This window comes from Anas acuta, chromosome 3, assembly GCF_963932015.1.
Source record: "Anas acuta chromosome 3, bAnaAcu1.1, whole genome shotgun sequence".
Taxonomy (NCBI): Eukaryota; Metazoa; Chordata; class Aves; order Anseriformes; family Anatidae; genus Anas; species Anas acuta.
Window position 1 is genome coordinate 15797448 of NC_088981.1, and position 25880 is coordinate 15823327.

General features: G+C 39.2%; 1 long non-coding RNA gene across 2 annotated transcripts in view; it reads left to right on the forward strand.

The window, feature by feature from the left end:
• LOC137853455 (uncharacterized) overlaps positions 1 to 25648 on the forward strand; it is an 81749-nt gene extending 56101 nt beyond the window's left edge. Inside the window, exons 3-6 of one of the 2 annotated variants that reach the window (XR_011094517.1) lie at positions 4473 to 4566; positions 16921 to 17120; positions 21146 to 21280; positions 24514 to 25648. This is a non-coding gene — a long non-coding RNA (uncharacterized lncRNA). The remainder of the gene's footprint in view (positions 1 to 4472; positions 4567 to 16920; positions 17121 to 21145; positions 21281 to 24513) is intronic. The other variant, XR_011094518.1, reaches the window with a different exon arrangement.
• The last annotated feature ends 232 nt before the right edge of the window (positions 25649 to 25880 follow it).

The following is a 25880-nucleotide window of genomic DNA, read 5'->3' on the forward strand; positions in this document are numbered from 1 at the left end:
TTGTATATCTTGCATCAAGTCTGGGGACACAAACAGGTCAATCTTTCTAACAAGAGGCTGTTTTTTCCTTTTTCCCAAAGCAATTTCTCCTGGAGCTGCCCAGCTCTTACTCCTGACTAAGACAGGAAGTCTCATGTGCCAGAAGAGTGAGATCCAGGAGCTAGGACAGTCCTGGACAGCCAAAGTACTTTCCCTTCAAGGAAGCACGCTGGAAGTATTTGTGTTTCTCAGGTTTTGTTTTATGCAAGCCTAAATAAGTAGAAAGTAACCTTAAAAGTAAAGATACTACCATTGAGAATAGATCTCCTTTTACTTTGCCTTTTCTTCTTGCTTTTTACTTCACTTTTTGCATTGCGAGTCCTTTTTGTCAGTCTTGTATTATTAAATTGGTTTAACAGAGAGCAAATTGGAAAACCTCTATGACCTGGCACAGGCTATGAAAACCCTTACAAAAAGGTACCCTTTTTCACCTGACAGCTTGCCTTCGCAGGAACATCAGCACTTTGGTTGATGTAGTGGTGTTAGGGTTGAAACATAGCAAGCCTTGTTTGGGCTGACCTCTCCCTACTGCATCTTCCACCTCAGGGGCCAGTAGGTCACCTATTGGGAAGGGTTTGTGCAGCAATTCCATGGTTAGCATGCATGCAGTCTTCCACCCCTTAAGCAAAACTGAAATGTATTGATGTATCTGCAATAAATCAACCTTCTGTAGCATGGAAAACTGGTGGTAGTAGTGGAGACAGATCAGGTCTTAATCTGAGCTGGAGGGAAATAGAATTATACTGTGTTGAAAGCCGGGCCTCCCTCCAACTGAAAGCATAGCCTCAGTGTACCCCAGTATGCCTGCACAGATTTTTCCCCAAGTTCAAAGAAGAGACACCTGCTTTTGCTGCAAACCTGTCAGTTAACATCTACAATACAACATTGTGAGTTTTAAGTAAATATCATGTTTGTTGCATTTTTTCCCTCCATTTATGGGACTGGTTTCTTTGTGTGATTTCTATTCCTTACTGCCCCATTTCCCCACCCTCTATTAGAGTCACTATGACAATGTTTATACCTAAGTGGATAAACGTACTCACAGGTTATGTTTCAAGGTAAATTCATCTGCTGATTAAGTGTTTTCTGGTAGCATTATAGCTGGTTAAGTATGTGTATTTCTAAATTTACTGTGCCAAAATGAAATTCAATTAGCAGTGCAAAATGACTTTTTGAACCATTAACATTGGGTAAAAAAAATAAGTACAGGTTTGAACAGCCTGCAAAATCCTTAAGAGATGGAAACCTCCATTGCTTTGGAGAACATCTAAAATACTAGACCAAATTCAATACTGGCACTGGCATGCAACAATGATTTGGTGGCCTAAAACCAATGAGCCTGCTGTTCTCTGTTCTGAAAACTTGTATAACAGGCAATTTATAAATCCCTTTCATTTGTCAGATTGTTTTACTGTCTTAAAGTTGTTTGACTACAGCATACACTTGGTAGGTTTGGAAAAACAAGTAAATAGAAAAGTTCTTGAAATGAAGTCCTTCCTAATTTGTCATCACATGGTGCCATGTGCCTGAGCAGTTAAAATTAATGCAACAACCTGATTCATTTTGTGGCCGTGGCATGTCACCTCAAGCTGTTGAGAGAGGTCTAGAAGCATCATCTGACACCCCCACCCCCGAGAGCTGTTGAAGCAGTGCCCCTCAAACCTCTACCATGCCACAAATTTTATATACAATGTAAATCAGGCATGTTCATCTCACTTCGTCGAGATAGCACAGTCCTTCAGCCTCTGTCTCTGAAGTGATGATGACCTGCTCAGTTATACAAGTTCAGTTAGTGGTTAAGAAATCTGAATTTATATAGCTTTAGGGAAAACATAAGCTGTTTAGAAGAGACAGTTAGACAAGTTAAGCATCATTCACATTAACAGCAATTTGTAAAAGCTTGGTTTCACTCAGGAAAGATTATATTTGCTGTTAAAAAGTGTTAACTTGAATAGGCAGAGACTGGTGATAAAGCATTTTATCTATACCCTCTAGGAGGTAAATTCATGCCACGTTGCTGAATCTGGATTTGGATCCAAGCCTCCAAAAATTTGGTGCTGTTACACTGAACATCAGAGTTGCCACACTTTCCAAATCATGTTTAATATAGTCTGTATAAAATGCAATGGGACAAATTTACCATCCTCTTCTGTGGTAAGGGTTTGGGGCAATTTAAATAAAAAGAGAAAAACACTGAATATACCCTAAATTAAATCTGGTGGTTCATATGATTTGGTGCAGTGAGGCGAATTTTTTAAAAAGCCTTTTTATTCTTGAAAAAGTCCATCTTCCAAAATGTGGGAATGGATGTTGATGTAAACCTTCAGGCTGTGACCCCAACCAGTGCCTCCATTCCATGAAGACACTCCTGTTGCTGTAATGTTCCTCAATGCTTCATCTTTCTCCTGGAAGCAGATATTGCAGGAATGAGTGAGCACTGGGAAACTGTTGAACCATAATGGACTGAATGAAGGACTGGTCTGTGGCAGATCTTAAGCATATAAATTTTTGTACATGTTTTCCAGACACAGGTCTGGTCTCCCTACCTGTAGTGCAAGTCACAATGCTACATCAAAGAAGCGATAACAGAAAAAAAACATCAGGGCTGATGAGCTCTGTAAGCCTGTTATGGTGAGAAACTTCTTTTTTTTGCCATTGATCTCATATTGTTTTCTGTGGAGTTTCTGTTGTTATTGTTTTTTTTTCCTAAATAGGTAGCACTGGTCAAAACTTGAGCTTGAAAATCAGCCATTCCTATTAGAAAGGTTTCCATTTTCCTCAGAGTTACATTTTTGGTGTGTGGATTTTCCTTTAGGATGGCGTGGCTCTGTTTGACTCATGCTCCTGCAGCACAGATCTCACATGTCACTGGACAAGGTTCAGCTGTGTAGCTCACTACTGGGGTGTAGGTGGAAAAGGAATGTGCTCTATTTGAAATGCAATTTTTGTGATGTGTTGCAGTAACTTAAAAAAAAAAAAAAAAAAAAAAAAAAGTTAATTTCTTATGAAACTTTTCAACTACCAACGGTATTAACATTAAAAAAAAAATCTTTCCACCCACTTAAAAACCTGCTTTACCATTTGTTAATGAATAAAAAAGATTAATGTTTGTAGCAACATAAGAACAAAATGAAACTAGTTAAACTACTCTATTTTTCCGTTATTTCCCTTGCTACGTATATATTATTCTGTGCTATCTCTTATCAACATGGACTTGTGCTGTGAAATTAAATCAATAACCACTGTGCCTAAACTGAACTCTGAGGGATAAAAACAAACAAACAAATGACAACAAAAAACCTTACACTATTTTTTCCTTTTATTTCTTATTTGTTCTTCTGTCTTTGTGTTTTAATCTACACTTGTTCCAAGTGAGCACCATTGGATATAGAACACTATCACAAAATACAGCAATGTTGTACAGATACTTTATGCTCAGATAACACTGTTAGAAAGTTGAAACAATTTTCAAGTGATCTGAAATTTGCATCTTTCATGGAAAAAAAGAAGATGGATTGTAACATGATTCGCTGTGAAGAAAATAGTTGTGGTGAGTTTTAAGAAAAATACCTTCAACTTCCCCTACTTGTGTCTTAGTTTATTTTCCAGCAGATGGACGATTCTATAAATCTGAAAAGGAAAAAGGCGAGTGCATACATATTGCCAGAGGCATCACAGTAGTCTCTGCAGAGCAAGTTCCTGTATGAATATTATTGGAGGTACCATTTTTGCCCATAGTTTTTTCAATCTCAACTGGAATTTGCAGAAGCATTTCTTGCACCTGGGGTGTGAAATTCCTATTTTTAGTGCCCAGCTTCAGTGGGCACAAATGCACAGTGGACTGGCTGTGATCTGTGAAGTGCATACTCTGTACATGTCAACTGCCCTGTTCCTTGATCATGTCTTCTTTTGCTACCATGAGGTTTTATTAATTTCACAAATACTTGAAGCTCACTTTGACAAAAAAAAAAAAAAAAAAAAAAAGTTCAACAGGACACATGTTAAAACCTCATATAATATGGTGTTTACTATTTATCATGTTCCAAAACATTAAAGACTCCACAGGAATGGTAGTTCACAGCACACATGGTGGTGTTCTGGATTTGGGGATTTTGATTGATTGATTTTTTTTTTTGGTGTCATCTCTTGTTATTTTTTCTATTGGAAGTTGCTCTGAACCTCTGAGTTAAATGAATTAGTAAGCAAAACCCCAAGCAGGGCCACTTATGTGCTGAATTTAAAGACTATTTTAATCATTATATTTATTTGCATTTTTTATTAGCATAGTTAATAAGCTAATAATAGTTAATAAGCTAACAATAGCAAAGATAGTTCTGGTTATGAATTTACACTCAGCAGAAAATGATTTCCCACACTCTCTCTTTTAGCTTCATCTGACTTGGTCTTTATCCCTGTGCTATTTTTGTTTGCAGCTACTGAAGAATGATCTGGATGGAAGGGATACTGCTGTCTGTCCTTCACCTAGCTGACCTTGCCTAGGATCATGCAGGCAAACCACTACTGCAGGTAGGCAGTGCTCACTGAACAGAAATTAATGCACTGGTATACACTGTGCGCACAAAAGGAGCCCACGCACACCAAACTTTATTTCAGGACCCCTTTCTGTGTACCAAGTATAGGCAACTGCATCTCAGAATGTTTTCATGTTTATGCTGTACTCTCTCTGAGCTAACTTGTGCTTGGGTATGGAGGGAGTTAAGTAGGTGAGGTTCCTGCCTTGCTTTCAGTGGAGTGAACTCCTGCTGTGTCTACTCAATACTATACCTTTGTTTGGTTGGCTTGTTTATTACTAATTGGAAAGAACAATAATGAAATATGAACTGAACTGCAGCGACATCTGTCCCACTGAATCTAGTTGTTCCAAGATCTGTTTTTCTGCCCTGGAAGTCAGGCATGTGATAGACTCCTAATCATATGGTTAAAAATATACTTTGCTTAACTTCTTTGTGTCACCCTTTCAGCATACACTGAAACCTGAAATAGGCATAAACATTTAACTCATTTAGTGGTGTTGAGGACTGGCTGTGTTTGCAGTGAGACTGACACATCTGCAGAACCCTGAAGGGTGGTGACAAGCAGCAGGGAAGGACAAAGGACAGAATTGTCAGTGGCAGCAGAAATGGAATATACATCTACAGCCTTCCACTATAAATTATCTCAACTTCAATTTGAACTTTTAGTTTGACTTTCTGTAAGACTAGTTTTGGAGTTAAAATCAAGCTGGAGTTAAAATCTCCGAGGACAGATCCTCAGCTTTCATGGGTGCTTACTCCATTGGTAGACCACCTTCACAAACCTGTTTACATCATTCATAATTGCCTTTGGTTCAATGCAGTTATTGCCTCTCATCCATTTGCTGTGTTACTGAGAAGGCTGGCTCTGTCTTATCTGCTGCCCATCTAAGGCAGCTGAAGACAGCAGCTAGCTCCCCCAGCCTTTGCTTCTCCAAGCCGCAAGAACCTCAGCTGTCACATGCACATTTAGTATGCATGATTTCAGATAACTAATAACTCTTCTCACAAAATGTCTTACTTTAAATAATCAATGACCATTTAAAATATTTTTGTTGTTGTGTTTGATCATTTGTTTTGTTTGTTTGTTTGGCTGGATTAGATCACTTTCTCAAGCTCTTTCATTCCTGAAGCCAAAGAATAGCCTCACCAAGTCACCCTTTCCTCATGGCTGTCTATAAGCAAACCTGAACTTTGACCAGCAGAAGAAATTAAAAGGCCATTTTTCTGTGATTTTTCCATGTCCTCCTGCTGCGTCTAAGCTCAAAGAAGAGGTTGTTAATGACCAGAAGTCAAAGGCTCTGAGAGCTTCTCTCTTCTCCCCTTCTTTTCCACTCTCCTCCAGGCTTTCAAAGGAAACTGTTGCTGCTAGCTCTGCTGCATGCAGCCCTGCCCAACAGGACAGCTACCTGGCTGCAAGGAGCTGGGAGCTTTGCTAATGTGTCTGTAGCTTCTTTCGAAGGAGCCTGACCTTGGGCCTTGGAGGGATGCTCTCATGGTGAGACTGACTGTGGTCATCCTATACTCAGGGTGGGTGTTGGCATGCCACGTGCAGCTCCCAGCTTCCTTTTCTCCTTACCCTGTCAACAGGGTAGGATTTTATCCTCTCCTTCAGATAATGAGTGTACTTGTGCATCTTTTTAAAGTAGATGCCTTGGTATAAATTGTTTTTCATTGCTGGCAGCCATATCTGGGGACTCAGCTTGAGTTGCTTGCCCAGATTTCTTACTGAGTGAAGTCTGAGTGAAGCTGAGTATTTTATTGTCAGTGTTGTTATTGCTATTCTGTGCGATATTGGTGGCCACTGTGAACCGTGAACATGGGTAAAATTCATGGGTGTATTATATGCCATTTCTTTAGGTTAAGTGCAAAGAAAATGTAATTCAGTGTAGAACTGAGATCTGAAACAGGAGTTGCTGTAAAAAGCAGTAATTAGTAGTTAGCCTGGCAAACTTGAGAAAAAAAAATCTTTATAGGTCAGTACTCTTTTTAGTGACTTGGTACAAACACAAAAGCTGAGTCATATTTGGTACTTTTGTGTGGACTTCAGGGGCAAAAAATTGTCAGTTGGGAGAGGCAGAGAGGCGTCCAACTGAGACAAGTCTGGCGAGAGTAGTTTTGGGAAGACGCAGAGGCAGCATACCTTCAGGCACTAGGTTCACTAGAAGCAGATTTGAAAATTGTAGTCAGACAGCTTGTTTCTGCATTTTCTCTGTCAGGAACACAATTTTGACTATGTTCTTTGTAAGTAAACACAGTTGTACCAAAGGAATGCTGAACTTTGTGATTTTCTTAATGGAGTATTCTGGCAATGCATGGAATATTCGATATATTTTCCAGACCGAGTCAAACACATCTATCATTCTGCAATAATCTTTATTAGTTCTACTTCAAAGTGAGCCAGAACATCACTCCAAATCTCATCACAACCTTAAGAGAGCTTGGACAACTGAACAGGTTGCTTTGCTGTTTAATATGGAGAGACTGTCAGCAGTGGGGCCACAAAGTGCCAAACACTGCATTGTGGAGCTCCAAGTGGTACCCAGGATGGATAAACACTTCTAAAGAGAAAGCACGTGCCCTGGTGCTTTATGACCATGCAGTGTGCTGATCAAAGCTGTCAAACAGGGAGGTTTCCAGGACTTGATTTTTGCTCAAAATGAAATTGTGAGGTGTGTCTGCACTTGAAGTCTAGCACATAACCTGAACGTACCCACTTTTTGTGCTCCAGAGAGTAGATGTTTCCCATCTTTAGGCATGAAATTGGGTATTTTCCCATTTGAACTGGAAAAAATGTATTTATTCCAGTTTTGTCCATTTTTCACATCTCTTCATTATGCTATCATCTTTGACCTAGAGTGTGTGTGGTGCCTCTGTGCACTTCTGTGCTTTTCCTGTTCTCATTCTTTCAAGAGGCTTTGTGGCTTCTATTGTGTTCACTTCAAAGCCTTAGAAGTGTTTCCTTAGTGAGAATTACAGGTCATCAGGACAGCAGTAACTGGCCTAAGAATATTATTATTTATTATTTATATCTTACATAGTGCCAAAAGTATAACAGGTACTTTGAATCTGGTCTATAGCACAGTGAAATCAATAGGAAATGATCCTTAATTAATTGGGCGTCTGTTCCTAAAGTAATTCAGCGCTTCCACTGAGAATTAACTCATCAGATTCTCTTGCTAAGTAAACATCACAATAAATAATATAAACTGTTGCTTTCACAATGTTTTGTTTTTCTGCAACTCAAAAGGAGCTTTTGTTTAAAGTTTAAAACTTTTATGGAGCTATGCCTCTGGGCATTTAGACATAAGATGAATAAAAAATGATCTAGGGTTTTATTTAGAAAACCATTCCTGTGCATATATGGGCTTGTCATTCTGAAATGAAATTTTCATACAAGCTTTCAGCCCAAGGGACCAAGTGGAATCTTCAGATTTAAGAATTAATAAGTATTCTGCCACTCAATGGATCCCTGAGCACTCTGTCCACACAAAAATCTGTCTACTTTCCCTGAGTGCTTTGAGTTTTTTTCATATTTACTGTGAGTTGGTGTAATGTGTTTTTACATGTTGCTACCTTCGATATGCAATTCATCCAGTAAAACTAGGCAACTTCACAGACGACTAATTATTTCTAACTTCAAACACCCATAAAGGCACACTGCATCAGATCATGGTGAAACTTAGTGAGGGCTAGTATCTATCACAAGAAAAACAACTTCCACAGTGCCAGGTCTCTCCAACAACATGGTTCTTCCCAGGTTGTCATAATATGCTCTTCTTAGGCAGTCAGGTGGGAATACAACAAAATCAGTCCCAGCTTTGTACAAGCATCCCAGCCTTTGAGATCCAGAGTGATTGTGTAAGGCTCTGTGCTCGTACCATATCTGAAAAGCATAGCTTCCTTTCACTCATTTGTCCCCTTCCTCCCACTCCTGATTTTTCAGCTGTGATAATTTGCTTAGATCGTGTAGGATGTCTGAGGCAGGGAAGAGGCCCCAGAGCAAAATCCCAGTGCTGTCTGTGGACATTGGCTGCTACCCCGTGAGCACCATCTAGCTGACTCCTAGTACAACAGCATGGGAGGCTGAGCAGATGCTTCTCCTAAAAATCAACAAAACAAGCTTTTCGTGCTACAGTTTGGTGATGTAAGGTATATAAATACCATGAAGCACCTGGGAGACTGATATCCATATAAACCACTTGTCGTAAAAGCATGTCGGGTTGTCTCACAGTGCAGTGACGTGACAAAAGTATCTTCTGCTATCTGGGACATCTGAAAGGAGTGAGTTTCATAGTCTAAGCATCTAGGTTTTTCAAACCTTTGTACTGTATAAATATCAGGAGTATTGCATCCTATTTGTTTTCAGATGATTTTTGTAAAGACAAAGGTTTCTGTAAAGACAGTGCTATGCCAAGGGAGAAGCCCTGAATTGAAGCTCGAAAACCTCCTTTTTGCCTGGATACTCTGTGTGGTTACTCATCTGAGAAACAGGATTGAGAATTTATCTAATTTTTCTTCAAAAATGTTCTGTACAGATGACTTAATTACTTCTTGCATAGTAATTCGAAATGGAAAATTCTGTCGTTCAAAATTAGGAAAGGTTTTTGTTCTCATTTGAAGAACTTTGGCTCCCTGATTTTTTATTGTTATTGTTTGTTTGGTGTTTGGTGTTTTTTTTGTTTGTTTGTTTGTTTTTGTATGTATGTTTTGTTGTTCTTCCAGATTTTACATTTTCACTCCTGTTAGAAACAGCCTTGGTGAAGAATTTGCCTGGAATAGTGACAGCCTAGCATTATAGAAGCACTGTTCACTGTTAACCTTAGCAATGCACATCATGATACATGGAGAGGATGGCCTGCGTTGTAGAAATAGAGAGATTGGGGATCCACTGGACTGAAAGCAACTGTAAAACTGTGAAATTGTATATCCAATTTGTCTTTCAATTTATGTGGGCATCTGTTTATTCTTTTCTTTATATTCTGCATGGTTGATTGGGTTCATTTTTTCTCAGAAATACTGGCTTTCCTTAAAAGCGTCCCACTTAGTTATCTTCCTTGCAGAATGGCGTTGTGAGGAAAGATGTTAGGTGGGAATGGAGAGAACATTGCGAGGAGGTGTGGAAGGATTATATTTGTTTTTTGATGTATGAACTTCCAATCTGACTGATATATTAATATAAATTAGAGATTGAGTTCATGAAAACCTATGTTTAAAATGAAACAAAAATACAGTAGACACCTAGACATACGGAAATCCGGTATGTAAAATTCAGGAGTTACTTATGGGGTCTACAGTGATGGGCTCTATGGACAGTGCAGCTTGAAAACATTTTGGTTAGTAATTTCAGGAGTTGCTGGAAATACCTCAAAAATATAGAGTATCAGCTCATACATCCCTCAAGTATGCAAATGTCAATCTGTAAAGCTAGTTTGGAATAGTATAAGGAGATTTTTATTTAATACAACACTGGCAGCAACATTCAACTCCGTGATTTTTTTAAGGCCATCTCAGTATTTTGGGGGGAAGGAGGGTAAAATAACTCATAAAAATTGAAAACTTTTCAAATGATGACACCAACTTTCACCTGGTAGTGCTGTGGAAGGTGCTTTGTGACGGTGGCAGCTATCCCCACAAGCGTGCCAGCTATCCCTCTGTGTACCACTGTTTCAATGGCTCATCTGGGCATGTTGCTGCTGGTGAATTTAGGTCTTGTCCGTTACCTTTGGCCTACCTAAACAATTACTGTATTCTCTGCCTTATCAAAATCTATTTGGGTTGGAGTGTTTTGTTTGAGGTTTGTTCTAGTTGAGGTAGTCACGTCTCTCCACAAGCTGACTTGAAATGATTTTGGCAGTTGTCTCTTTGTACTGACCAGTATCAGGGAAGCTGATATTTTAGTAGGAGTTAGGTGTGAGTCAGTAGACTCATCAACCTCACTGGATCTCTTTACACAGATATTATTTAATTTAATCCAAACAGAAATATTTTTCAAAGCTGAGTAGCGTGAGGGTTGGCAGCACCAGCAGATACACATAATTTGTTATTTTTAGTACCCCAACAAGATGTTAGCAAAGCCATCTTATCAACAGCTGGCTAGCTCCTGCAATTAGCAAGAATTTGATTCTCCACCCTACAGAAGTACTACAAGGTTGTAAAGGCAAGCTAAAGATACCTTTTTTAAAAGGTAATAAATGATAAATTATAGCTATATTCATTGTGGAATTGATGTCTTGTTTCTTTGAGAAAAAATGAAATGTGTTCTTCCTTCACCATTTTTCTCAAATGTCTAGTTAAGAAAAGAATTCCTTAATCTCCAGCTGTCCCTTAAGGTTTGTTTTAATCAGGGTGGGTTTAAGCATAAAAATTGTGTGAGAGCCTGCAGGTGATCCTCATATTGGGAAACTGGTGTGATTTTTATTTTCTAGAATGCGCTCCCCAAACACTTCACCTGCAGTGCTGAATTTTTCCATGCAGGGGAAAGAAGCGGTTGTACTTCATAAACTGTTCTGCCTTCAGAGACGGAGCAAACTACAAGAAGCTGTGTACTCTCAGGTATAAGTGTACCCAAAGATGTAAACGAATGCCTACATGCTTAAAACAGCAGTTACTTTGTGTTGATGTGGGAGTTAACACAGATCTTTTCCTGCTCCCCTTATCCTTGTATGATGATGAAACCCCTAAGAAGGGCTTGTATGCCACTAAGGGGTTACTACAAAATTGCATTTCTCTTCCTGTCTGCGTCCTACACTTGGCCTTCAGACAATCTTGTGAGTTCTTTTGACTCCACCTGTGATTAGTGAACTAGTGGTAATGGCATCTCTTCTTCCCTCAGCAATAGGGAGGAGAAATTTATTAATGTTGGTAAGGTAATCAAATAAGATGACAGGGAGCACATATATTCCTAGCTCCTACGGGAGCAGTCAACTAAAGGCACATGGGGCACAAAGACTTGGTAAAATACGAAACCTCTGTGAATTTAGTCCTTTTAATTGCATTCCATATTGTATTTTTGAGTACCTCCTTGTAAAATGGTGCATAATCTTTAATGAACACAAGACTAGAAGGTCTCCTTTGGATTTAAATTTGAAGTATTTGCATAAATCTAGCTCCATAAAAATATTTTATTGGCAAATCAAAATGCACACACAGATGTACCTTTCAGAGCTTAATTTTGTAAACAAAGCATCATATTCTGCTCTCAGTGAAGCTGGCAAAACTCTATGGTAACATCAATAACATCAATAGATTTACTTGAGATTTATATTTGGGTAACTGAGAGCAGCATTTGGCCTAAAGACTCCAGAGTGAGAAGCATGTAATTATTCATCTGCCCAGTAAGTTCAGTCTACTTGGAAAATTTACAGCTAGAGTAAAAATTTTTCGCCAATCAATTTTTAGTGTGTTTTAACATTCACATTTCATCCTTATCTCATTCTTTTGTTAGTTAAATAACTTTTTTTTTCTGACTTGCACACCGAGGAGCTCAAAGAGTCCTGCTTTATTGCAGATATAAAATCTCAGTGCTTTTATATATGACCAAAACACCAACAAGTTTATTTTAGTGAGAGATTATGTATAGAGTGCAATGGTCTAATCGGGTCTCAAGGGCTTTGAAATATTAAGCTCCATTCCTGTTTCAAATTAGCCCTGCTATCTACTTTTTCAATGAAAACATGTTCAGCAAAAGGAATATCTTTTAAATAGCTTAACTGTTTTAAGATTACAACAAAAAATCCCAGCTGCTAAATATTGTATTATGACTGTCAGTCAACTGCGGGTGATATACACATATCCAAATTACCCTAGCCTTAATAATCAATGAGTAGTTACTTGCTTTTGTATATTGCAGAGAGATTTCTATTCAAGCAGCAGTCTGCAGTCACATGCCAGACTCTGGAGCTAAGTTACCTACCTCTCTTCAATCATTTGGGAGCTCTGTCTGTCCAACATTATCTGACCTTCAATTTTTCTTTCCAGCAACATATGCTGGAACTCATATTTTTAATTTCTTTCTGTCACTGAAACACATATACCACTGGGGCTCAAAACTTTAAATTTCAAATAATATATATAGGCTAAAGGCAAAATCATAAACTAAAACCACCTTGGAAACTCTAAGATAAAATCCTTTGAGCCTTTTGTTAAAATATATAGTGGCTACCACAAGTTAATGAAAACATATTTTAAATGCATGCTAAGAAATCTAGGTGGAATAAATATAATGGCCTCATTCTCTGAAATATAATGTTGATATAGAACTATTATACATAAAGTGCATTAGAACATCCAAAACTAACGGTGACCTTTGCTTTAAGCAGCACTTGCTGAATTGGAAATAACATTTCTCTCTGGAAACAGATTGCCTTTTACTGGGGAGGAAGGATGTTCAGGCAGAGGAAGGCAGGGCTACCCGTCACCGTGCCAGGGCAGGCCAACAGTTGCTCATATTTTTCATCAATCAGGCTTTATTAAATGTTTTTTAGAAGAGGGATGAAAGGGGAAAAACAAACAAACAAAAAACACTGCACGTGATCAGACACTCCCTGAATTTAGCACTCATGTCTCTGATGCATTTTTTGTATTCAGTGATTCTCTTTTCACTCTCTCTATGAGACCAGGTTGTCCAACTGGTGTGTATGTGGCGTCTAACTCTATCCCATCTTAATTAAACTGCAGAATCAGCAGAAGTCGATGTCAGGGAGTGACTGCTGTGATCAGGGCTGCACAGACTAAGCCCCGAGAACAGAGTAAAAAGTGTGCTGGGATAACGCTGAGTATCTTGCAGGACAACACAAATGATCACCATCCTGTACACTTTGGTTTAAAAAACAAGAAAAAAGTGAAGAAGGGGGAATGATAGAAAAAGAAGTGATGTTTTACTGGAACATTTAAGCTGTGGTGTGATGGCTGGGCTTTCCATCTCACCTCTGATAACTTCAGAAAGATAGAAAAACAGTGTAAAAATGGATTGGACAAAGCATGAGTATTGCTTGTTACACAAACATAACAAACTGTTATTTTTCACTCGTGCACTTACCATTAGAGAAGTTTTAAGGATAACAGAAAAAAAAAATTATATGATAGCTGCCAAAGATGTTTTGAGATTAACCAGCATGATTGCATTTTCAGAGAGAGGGAAGTTCAGAAACAACTTGATATTTTTTGACCTTAGGGTGGTGAAGGTAATGTGTTCAGTTTCCAAAAAAAAGGAGTATTTACTTCTTTGTACCCTAACTGTACCTTTGTTCCTTCCTCACTTGCCAGTTTATTGGTACTGGCAGGGCATCTGGAGGTAGTTGTTTGTCTGTTTTGTGAAGATAAGGTTGCATTGTGGAGGATGTGGAGCAAGGGCGGGGGAATTGAGACTCAGGAATAAGGCAGCAGGTACAAATCAAGGGAGATGAGCACAAGAACATGCTTCTCAAATGATTCCCCATGCCTGCAAACTGATTAGAAGACACACAGTTTTCTTTATTGAGGTGAGGAACAGATCAAAGAGGGGCTCCATTAATAGTGGTAAGAGGTGCCTTTTAGGTGCTTAGGTTAGGAGTTTAGATATGGTTATTCTATCAAGGGGGAGCTTTATGGTCATTGTGGGAAGGTGAAAGCTGATTCTCAAAAATCCCTTCCGTATTGCACATTTTGGCTTTCAGATAAAAAGCTCTTCATTTTCAGAGAAAACTTATGCACCTCTTGACATATAATTATACTTCTTGCTTGCAAGTGGCCTGTTTTCAGGGATGCTGTATGCCTGTCTCTTTGATCAACACAATACAATCAACCCAAACACCAAATTCATTGCTTACATCTCAGCATCAGATATTAATTCATTTTGCAAAAGCAGAGGTTACTCAGACCTTCGGTGTTTTTCCACGGTGAGAGCAGAGCTCAGCTGGAGCAGTGCTGGTACCTTGAGAGCCACTGTCATGCAGTTGTTCACCAATCTTGGGCATCATCTACACTGGATGAACAGAGACAAGCAAAAAGGCTGGTGTGAGTCCAAAACTGCTCATACAGCAGCAAGGATCAGGGTGTGCCACCATGCCTCCCTTGGGATGGGTGGCCGGTGGCAAACATGCTTTCACATAAGAGATGGTTGTGGTCCTTCCTTTTAGGTCAAGGCTGTGGCAAGCCAAGGGTGTTGCATTTAAAGATACACCAGCATTTAGCCCCTAGTTATGTGCACATCAATCCTACTGAGGCCAGTATTTCTTCTGCAAGTTTAGGTTTTGAAAGGAATATAATTGTGGAAAACCTGCAGCATTATTGAAATTATAATCAACATATGTCAATGCCCCATTTTTCTGCAAATAAATTAGTTTGGATTTAAAGGGTTCTGTGTTTATTAGGCCTGCACCTCTGGTAGTCAGATACAGTCTACAATCTGTTCTGTAGATAATATGCATTAATGTATGTGGCTTCTATATAGTATACATTTGTCATCTCTAAATGTTGTGGAAATTGCTTTGCTGACAATACATCCTGGTCTGCTCTCTGTATTTAATGGTCAAAGGAAGTGTGTCATCGGGTGTTCTCTGATAACAATGAAGCAGAAACGTAAAGATCCAATTAAACTCTAATAATAATAAAAGTTAAAATTCATCAGTATAGCTTTGGAGAAAAATGTACGTTTTAAGAATTAGGCCAACCTTCTATCCTTCCATTTTTTGAATATCTAAATAGTTTGGTTTTTAAAATATTATGACTGATTATATAATGTTAAGGAGCACTAAAAGGAAAAGGGTTTGAAATAATTTAGGAATTCTTCGATCATCCTGCAGTCCTTACAGGATATTAGGCAGTGGAAGCCAGGCAGTGGCTGTGTAACAACAAGGGTATGCATTTATAGATTGTACTTTCTGGACACTGTCCTGGATAAAGTTTTAAAGTACGTTGACTATTTTAAACTGCATGAACATCAGTAAAATGCAATCATGTTTTGTTCTAATACTTAGATGCCTCAAAAACAGGTAAAAGAAAACAACAACAAAAAAATTGTGACGGTATTGTTTTGCACTAATATTCAGCTTGCCCACTAAGGCAAACTCATTTTATTCTGAGTTTCAAGATTTTGACTAAAAGGATAGAGAAACACTTGGATTGAAACTTAAACTATGAAATTTTGATGCAAGATAGATTCCAGCACCACTACTGGCTGTTGTGAAGTGTGCTGCTCTGAGAAGCTCTGTGATGCTGTAAGAGACTTAACAATAATAAGTGAATAAAGCATTAGCAACGACAGAAATGGTCAATTTAGGAAAAACCTTTGTACTGTGCTATATCCTGATTTTGATTTTATGATGTGTATTAGTATCTTTACAGCTATGCTATGGAGATATTTAATCACAAAGTACAATGTTATTTTCCAAGATTAAAGATGTTTCTAAATCCTTTGTAAAGCACTTTTGAGAAAAGACATCAATGAATTTTATGAATAGCAAATCTGTGAATCTATAATGTATTTCTGTAAATTACAATGCCATTATAGTATCAGTGTCTTTTAACAAAACATAAGAGAAATCTGAAGACTGCTTTAAAGTATTTTTGTTCTTCAATTAAAATATTAATGATCGTTTTCATTATTTCAACTTCCTGATCATTATGAAAAATGCAAATTATTTCAATTCACTTATTCAAATTTCACATAAAAAGGAAAAAGTATTGAATACTACTGTGGACTGAATGACCACAATTTTCATATGAGTGTAGCCCCAGACAAGATTCTAAATTTGGCTTCTGAGTTTTAATTAAAATGTCCAGACTTTCTGTCAGAATGAACTGATGAGGGGCAGAATCCTAGCGTATGGCTCATTGCAAAAACAAGAATTGTTATGAGAGTTTTCAGAGCATTATAGAGTGTTCGCTTATCTTATTGTAATATAACCCCCACAAACGTACACCTCATCTTTATGAAGCTTTATTTATTTTGTCATGTAGATACAAAAAGGAAAGAAAAAAAAAAGATTTAATTCACTACATGTTCTCATTGCTTTTAGAGAGATGATAGTAAATGATACTCAAGAATCTCATGAATAAGTAGGATGGGTAGGACTTGTAAACTTTTTTTTTTTTTTTTTTCCTGTTGATAGTCATGGGGCTTGGTCAGTGCATATGTTTTCTGCTTTCTGCCCTTGTGACCATTACTCACTCATTTATTTTCATTTTTTATTCTTTCAAGCACTCTTCTACCCAACCCATCCCTCTACCACTAAGATGATTGTTTTCCTCTATCCTTTCCAGGACTTGTCCTTCCTAACACAGTCCTGGTTTCCCTGCCCTCCACTGTTCTCATTCTTCCAATTTTTTGCTCTTCATTTCCCTTCTGTGTTATCTCTTTCTTCTGTAGGAGAAGCAGAATGGTGTCCTGCCTGTCCACAGCACCAGGAGCTAAGCCTGCGCTGAGCACACCAGGTCAGGGCTGATGCAGCGAGTGCTTCCTCCTGTTCTCATCAGGAGAATTTGTCCAGCTCCTCTAAGGATGAGAAGGGTTGCAGACAGGGTGTCTACAGGTTTTTTCCTTTTAACACTGTCTCCCACGTGGAAATGGTAAGCTACACAAAGCATTAAGTAAAACGGTAGCTGTTTTGTGTATTTCTCCAACTTATAATTTCTGGGCACCTTTGAGTGTTTGCTACACTTATATACATATACATATAATTTATCTTTGTGCAGTGTATTATTTATTTGCTGAATAAAAACCTTTAGCAGTGAGCAAAAACAGGAATGGACTTCAGATATAACCTGCTCAAGTGTAAGAGAAGATTCGCAATCTGTTCTCCAATGACCTGCAATTAGTATGAATTTTGCATTACAGCCCAGCATGACAGCATGGCATATCACTGCAGGACTGGCAATGTCTGCTTTGGGCACCATTGACAACATGAAATGAGTTAGAGGAGCACACTATATACCCGGCAAACTGTTGTGCAGAAATTCAGGGATTACAATTTCGTCTCCTGAGAAGAGAGAGTTTACCAGCTGAAGCTGTGCTAAACTATGGAAGAGAAAATCAAGTGCTATAATTGTGGGTGTTTATCACAGTCACAGTTGTTGTTGTTTTTTAATTTATTTCTATTAATAGAAATTTGATCAGAACAGGGTAAATCTGTACCCACAATACAAATGTGATCATCTGCAAACAAAGTAAGTGGAAGGGACATTTTGTATTGTTTTGTTTTATAACACTCATTTTGAGGAACTAGTCTTTATTTTTTGTTTTTGTCATATGCTTTTACGTTAAAGTAAACGCACTGTATAATAACTCTTAAATCAAAGCAGTTTTTGTCTAAGGAGAAAAATAAGATAGCAAAGCTTGATTGAGTACTAGTCATGGTAGTAGATTTGTATAGGCTGCAGATAGGGAAAACAGCAAAGGGTGTTGTAACTCCAACTAATGCCTATTATATCAACAATAGCATAAGGAATGCCTGCAGTTTATTTAATATTACGTTGTCTAATATTAGGGCAAAAAAAAAAAGTTCTTTCCAGAAAATCCCAATACATTTACAACACTTGAAGAACATCCCTTTCAAAGAGCTGGTCCTTTCAATCAGTATGTTCCTCAGTGAGGGAAGCTCTCAACTGAGAGAGAGCAGGTCCATGCTCAGACAGTGAATCTATGAGTGAATAAACAATATGTCAAAACCAATAATATTTATTTAGGAAGGGACCATGCTAGATTGTGATGTACTTGAGCTATATGCCACTGAAAGATGAGGCAAGAGACAGTAGTCCAGATATACATATGCACTTAAGGAACCCCAAGGAATCTGGCAGGTCCCCCACAGCTGCTTTCGTAGGACATCTGTGTCCAATAGTCATAGCTGCTAGCGTCTTGTATGGGAAGTCTCAAGGGACACTGGTTATCCATGCACCCAACTGAGCTGGGTCAGTAGTCTCTTAAGAAAAGCAGTGTTACGATATTGCATAGGTTCAAACAGTGCCTGTGATTGTCCTTTTAGCTCTGGTGTTAGCAATGACAGAAGCTGCTTCTGGGAATGAAGAAGCTAACAAGAGGTATTGAATGCTGTTAGAGCTCTTTCTCTCTTCCCTAGGTCCTGGTGGTGCCTAGACAGCAGCTTTGCAGGCAGTGGCAACTTGAAAAGGATGATAGAAAGCACATGAGATAATTTTTTAGAACCATATCACAGAATGGCTTGGATTGGAAGGGATATTAAAGATCATGTAGTTCCAACCCCCTTGCCATGGGCAGGGATGCCACCCACTAGATCAGGTTGCCCAGGGCCCTATCCAACCTGGTCTTGAACACCTCCTGAGATGGGGCACCCACAACTTCTCTGGGCAACCTGTACCAGTGCTTCACCACCCTCTGAGTGAAGAATTCCCTCCTAACATCTTATGTAAATAGCCCCTCTTTTAGTTTAAAACCATTCTCCCTTGTCCTCTCATGATTTGACTGAGCAAAAAGTCACACTTCATCTTTTTTAAAAGCACCCTTTAAAGAACAGAAAGGCTCCAATGAGGTCTGCCCGGAGCCTTCTTGTTATCACGCTGAATATCGCCAGCTCTCTCAGCCTTTCTTCATAGGTGAAATGCTCCAGCCCTCTGATCAGCTTTGTGGGAATATTCACTTCTGCAAGGCCATTACACTTTCCCCCTTTTTGCCCATGCACAAGGATGTAAATAACCTCATTCATAATTGTGTAAACTGGGTCTCCTGGGAGTGGGAAAACAGTTCCCAGCTGGGTACAAACTTGCAAAACCATCAACTGGAAACTAACATGTGCTTCTTAACAAAGCTAGTTTCATCGCTATAGAGAAAATGAACACAAGCAAGAGATTCTTTCAAAACTTTTGCTGTGCAATAGCTTGAACCTAAAATGTTGTTGCTAGATAGCCTGTGGTTTATTTGTCTGACCCCTGACCAGAGCTCACTGTCCGGATTTAACTTTTTCCTTTAAGTAAAAATAGGTGCTTCACTGTGGCACCCAAAACAGTGAGGATGCTGAGGACTAGCAGGAAACTGGGACAGAATCACAAGTCTCATCACTGTCTGCAGTAGGGATCTGGGGAAGGCCTCTGTCCAGTCAGGGTCCTTGAATTCCCTCTCAGAGAATCAGCAATTACAAAAACACTCTGATATAAGCAACTCAGGGGTACAATTCTCTTTTTAAGAAGATGACTACCCAGAAAATTATAGTAGCCAGGCCATGGACAAGAAAACACTAAAAGTCTTATGGGACCAGAGAGAAATGAAAATAAAGCATCGCTGATCACTAGGCAACATTGTGATGGGAGATGGCAACCCTTGATTATCTGAACCCTGCTCCTTCCACTGCTTGTGTATTTATGTTGATGAAGAAAATAGGCTCCATTATCATTTGGGTATGTCATGATCCTCACTGTGGCCTGTAAAGCTGACTACAGTGTAACTGAAGGACCCACTGTATTTCAGTTGTCTTTGATCTTTCTAAATAGGCACCTGTTTCTTCTGAGTCATGAAAATAAATAAATAAATTTATCAATTAGTATGCCACAGTTTGTGCCTTAGGTTTAGGAGAACAGCTGTGGGAAGAATGCACATCTGCCTCCTCTCTGCCCCTTCCCACCAAAGAAGCTGCTGACTGGTGTGCTCAGGACTCATTCTCACCAGCATGACTTTAACCTGAGCTGACCCTCTGCTGCCTGTGGGAAACTATCAATGAAACAGTTTGTTTCACCAACAGTGAGCAGCAAATTGGTTCATTCGGTAATTTCAAAATAACTTGAATCCTTGGTCATTCATTGGTCAATCATATTTTCCCTTTTTCAGCTTTTCAATTATTTGATACAATGCCCTATTTTAAAGAGGAGATTAATAGTTTCTCATTAGCAGAAGCTACTGAAAAATGGGAAAGACCTGCCTATTAGTCTAATATGATGTGGGCCTGAAACCTTTTTCTCTTTAACTTTAAATAAAAATGACCTTCACACACATAAGAAAACTTTAACTTATTCAATTTTCTTTGCTGCAGAATGTCCCTCACTGACTGACCCACAATGCTATGCTTTTGTTATAAATCATAACCAGAGTGGGAACATCGAACTGTGATGTATAATGCTGTTCAAATCACACTTGCTTTCCTCTAAGGAGCTTGTTTGTTATGGAGACTTGTGAGTTATAAATAGGACAACATAAAGTGAGCTCCATTGCAAAATGTGCCTGAAAATATTTTCTCTGTGGGGAGAGAATCTTTTCAAAGAGACTTTTAGTTTTTCTGCCCCAGTACTTATTTCTTTTGTTCTCTGTCCTGGGTATGTCAAGACTCAACCAGGTCAGTAGGACTTTGGTATTCAAAATGTGCTGCTGCTTTCCTCTACTTTGCCATCGACCCTAATGTGCTGTTTCAGTTTGATCATCTACAGAATAAGGAATTTCTTTTACCTTAGATTATAATTTGAGGACCAGCATAAGATAGCATTACCACACAGGACAAGGGCTGCCTCTGACAGTGTAAAATACCTTTTGAAGGTGATTGAATCTTTGTTCAAGCCAGAAGCAGAGGAGAAAACTAGTTGTAACTCAGAGTTAGATTCCTTAACCTGTCTTCTCTTTCTTTTTTTTTCTCCAGATATCCTGTGTAATGACTATGGAAGGCAAAAACTTCCCCTGATCTTGCAGTTTTTGTATTCCCTGCTGCTACTGGTACCACAGCCTGAGTCACAGAGAAGAAAGGAAAAAAGAGGACGATGGTTCTAATGCCTCTGTGAGTATGAGGGCTCATTGGCATAGCACGGCTGCAATACTTATCTGGGACAGTTTAACAGTGAACTGTTAAACAGTGACACAAAACACCTTCCCTGTATCTGCAGCTCACTCTGAAGTGTTGTGATTGGGTTTCTAGAAAGCTTTAATGGCTGCTGGGTAGGGGACGGAGAACCAGAGAGCTATGCTCTGGTCCGGACAATGCCACTGACTTGCTGAGTGACCCTGAGTTTGTCTCTTCATCTCTCAGTGGCAATTCCCTTTGAGTCTGGCCATTGTGAATCTCTTCCTGACAGGAAGGATGGCCTCTTGCTGTGTATTGGCATTAGCATATAATGTCCCAATTCCTAGTATTTCTAGCAATAAAACTACCGTGAAATGCAAATCTTTATCATTATATAGCTACTAATGCATCATTCACACCACTGTTTTTCTGAGTTCCCAAAATTTTATGTGTGAAAAAGTAAATAAGAGCAGTGAATTACTGGAAGATCATCTGGAGGGAGATGTGAAATAAATCAACATAAATCATGGAACAATGCAATTGTAATGTTCAACATTTTTCCTTTTCCTACTTTAGTGACGGATTTTATTCCTTCCCCTTCAAGTTCCAGTGGCAGTCGGCTGTTACACAGCCTCCATTAGGAGAACATACTTTTGTTGCTATAGCAATTCTTTCTCACTCTGATATTTTATTGCACTTAGATGCTGCTGGGAAAAGAAAAAAAAATCATCACTGACCTACTCACAAATGGTCAGCCTCCCTGATCTCTTATTTCTGAGCAACTTTTAACTGTATCTCACAGCAATCTATATTCTGGTAAACACTTTGTGCTAGGCACCATCTAGAAAGGTTTATCATTGCTCTATAAGTGGCATACTGCACACAGCAGGATGTGCCGCAGCACAGTGTCTGACATAGCAGATATAGATTACTGTTAAGATAAATTCATCCTTTTTGATCTGAACATTTCACCAGCTTCCAATCTGAAGTCTTGATATCACCCTGTCAACCAAAGGGGATGTTATTAAGCAATGGAAGACTTATCAAAGGTTTCCTCAAAGTTCCTTTTAGGATGTTTTCTACAACAGCAAAGATATATGTTTATTGGGGGTGAGTGTAAGACTCATCAAAAATGCTAGACTAAAATCCCTGTAGATATGAAGCATCAGATACTGAACAGAAGCTTCAAGTGTTTTCCTACCCTGTCAAAATCAGATGCCTAAACCATTGACTAATTAGGCAGGGAAAGGTTATTAATTCTCTCTTCTGCTGTCTGTGGCTGGGTGCTCCCTGCCACCCAGGACAACAGTGACAGCCACCTGGAGTAACTGTCTCTCCTCAGCCACGTAGCTCAGCCTGGGACCTGGAGCAGTAGGGACAAGTGACTGTGCCTCCGCCTGGGTAACCACAGGATGCCAGCCTCTTGGGACAGCTCAGACATGGATGTGGGGTTCCAACCAGTGAATGGGGGACATGGTGGTAGGGTGGTAAGTAGCTACCAGCCTGTAGCAGCACCCATAGATGAGAACACCAGAGTAGGGACCTGCTGGGATCACACAGGCTGGGACTGGCTTTCATCGTGCTTGAAATGGTGAAGACATTTGCCTTGCCATTAGCTGCCAGGATGAGCAAAGCTTTCTTTTCCTTCCAGGAAGAAAGCCATGAAAAGTCCATGTATTACACTGAGGTTCATGGGGGGCTGGCCATGGCTGCTACTTCTGTGCCCCTGCATTGCTGCAGGGAAACATTTCCATCAGCAAGGCTGGGAGAGCAAGCACAGGTCTTGCCAAGGCTGGCACAGCCCCTTGCATCCTCTCTGTGCCAGTTTCGCAGCTCCTCAAGGAGATACAAATGAAAAATGAAGAAAAAAAAAAAAAAAGAGTTATTTCACAGTCCAGTAAGCGTGAGACTTGGTGTAGCCTGAGAGTGAGGCATGAAGGCATGACTGGGAAAGGGAGCAAGCAAGGTCAACTGCTGCCAGACTGACAGGCAAGGGGGAAGCCCTGGGGGACAGGCTTTGCTTCCTGACCTGCACTGTGCTTTTCCTGCATGCAATTTTGTCTCAGCAGGATGCCACAGACTAATGTGTTTGTAGGGGACTGGAGTCCAAAGCAGTAGGTATGCATTTCAGTAGTGTACTTGGCATTCAGATGGACCTGGTGGGCTTAGAATGGGGCTCTTGATGCTGGCACTGCCACCTCCATGGTGGGCATCATTGTGCTTTTGGAACTGAACTGAGACCTACTTATTCATTGCACTTGTAAGCATCAGACAGTGATGCAAAACAAAACACGTGGTAGATCTGAGTTGTGTGTCTGCATAAGAACAGTTATGATTAGCCAGGTCCATCAAAGTATTCAAATTTCATATTCCATTTTCAATCTGAGATTGTAAATATCTTTATTTTATCAATGCACTTATATATGAGAGAAGAGTTTACAAATAAACAAACTAAACTGAATTAGGATTATAGCATAAATAGGTACATGTTGCATCCTTATCACAAGAAAGCCCTTATTGTTTAGGTGCTTGTAATTTTGGCAAATACATCCAAGCTGAAATTTTGCATGCTTGGACTCAGTCCATAGGCAGAGCTTCTGGTTGCTGGAAGTAAAATATATTCAGCAATCTTTGAATTGTTTGTGCTTTGATGCCATATATTCTCCCCAAAACACAGCATGTTGTTGTTTATCCTTGTAGTAACATAAAAATGGGTGAGCTGAGTCATTTAAACTGCCTTGTTTTGTAAATCTTCTAAAGATTTACAAACAGAACTAAAAAAAAAAAAAAAAAAAGTGCAATTTTGAAATAAGTTGCTTGCCATGCCATGCTAAAACAAAACATATTTTTCCAGATTTACACCTCACTCTCTCTCAATGTCTACTCCCTCCCATCCCCCTTATACACAGGGGATTGAACTGTTTGACTTAATGGTTTAAAATACCTGGGCTTTTTCCAAGATCCTATACATTGACTGGAAATTTCAAGAACTATTGCTGTTACCCAGCTAGCAGTCATACAACTCCTAGGGAGACCCTTTCCACAGTAAAACACATATCTTTGGTATGGGGTTCCCTCATGTAGGAGATTTTTTTTCCCATCAGGCTTGTCTGGCATTTACAGTTTAACAGAGACTGGTCATTAAAGCTTTGAGGGTAAAAGGTTTGCTCAAACATTTACAACTGGTAAAAGATTTTAACACTTTACATTTTCTCTTTATTATTTGTAAGGATGTATCGTACTCTCCCATCAGATGAGCCCCGCTAAAGATGTGAAGGCAACAGCAAAGGATGTTCATTCTGCTCACCAGCAGGTGGTGAAAGGAAGAAGCAAGGAGTGAGGTCTAATCCCATCTTCTGCTCTGGCTGGCTTTCATAAACATGTTCGTTTTCTTACTGTGGTTCTCCTAGAGCAATGTAAATAAATGTAATTACTCCCACTTTATGGAGAGGGACTTTAGCTCACCCAGAATTAAAGGGAGGGAGGGAAATTTGAGGAACTAGGGCTGGGGTTTCAGCCCTCTGTGAAGAATTGCTGTGAATTTTTACAAGTAAATTCCAGTTGAAATCTATAAGAAAAAATAAAATAAAAAAATAATGGCAACCATATTAAATAAAAACACTGTGTATTAGGAAGGGCTGTCTAGTATAATCTGTGCTGCATAAGGATCATTAGAATTGTTTTCCTTTGAGCAACTGGTAAGCAAAGAAGTTTAAATTCAGTTTTGTGATTCATGAGTGTATTTACATACCGCCTTAGAATTGCCAGAAAATTTCTTGTCGTGAATTTACATGTTTAATTTAAACAACTGGTATTTGCAAAGCCAAGTCAAAAGTTCTGCTACCTTCATTTACTACATTTCTGGTCCAGCAGAGAAAGTTTCTTCTTCATATGTGCAATCTCATCAAAAACAGTGTACATCAAAAACATTTATGTTGCTCATTGTAGAACTCTTTGCAATAACGAGTAATGAAAACCCAAAGAAGTGATGATAATTTCATAATTCAAGACATAGCATCTGTAGTTAATAGCTGTCCCACTGACTATATGTATAGGTATGTTGAGTCTATTGGAAAAATGTCATTTTTATGGGATTATATTGCTTTCTGTGAATATGCTCAAAACTGAGAACATGAACCTAAGCAGTTTGTGCACATTTCCCCTTTGGTGCTGCTGCTGCCAGGTAATGCTGTTGTGTCCACAGCTGGGCTACCCAGCTGCAACCCTCTGCTTGTGTAATTGGGCTACATCCAGAGCTAGGATCCTCCCTAAAGCACAGTCTTGGTTCAAGGTCTTTTGACTCTGATGCTGTGCTAAGTGCAAAGTTTTGTCAACAGTCAAGGATGTTATCCCACATGCAAGTCCTCTGGCTTTGTTCATACCAAGAGAAAGCTCCATAACAAGGAAACTTTCTGCTTGCAAACTGTCATCAGCTATGATGTGAGAGGGGATGAACCATGGTCCAGTGACTTATGTATTTAAAAATCCAACTAATGTGAAGTTTGACATCAGTTGGCTAAAAGGGACAAGTAACAGAGTTCAAAGGAGCAGCTTAGCACAAGCATTAAGACAAAGCTTCTTAATAAATGCCACGCCA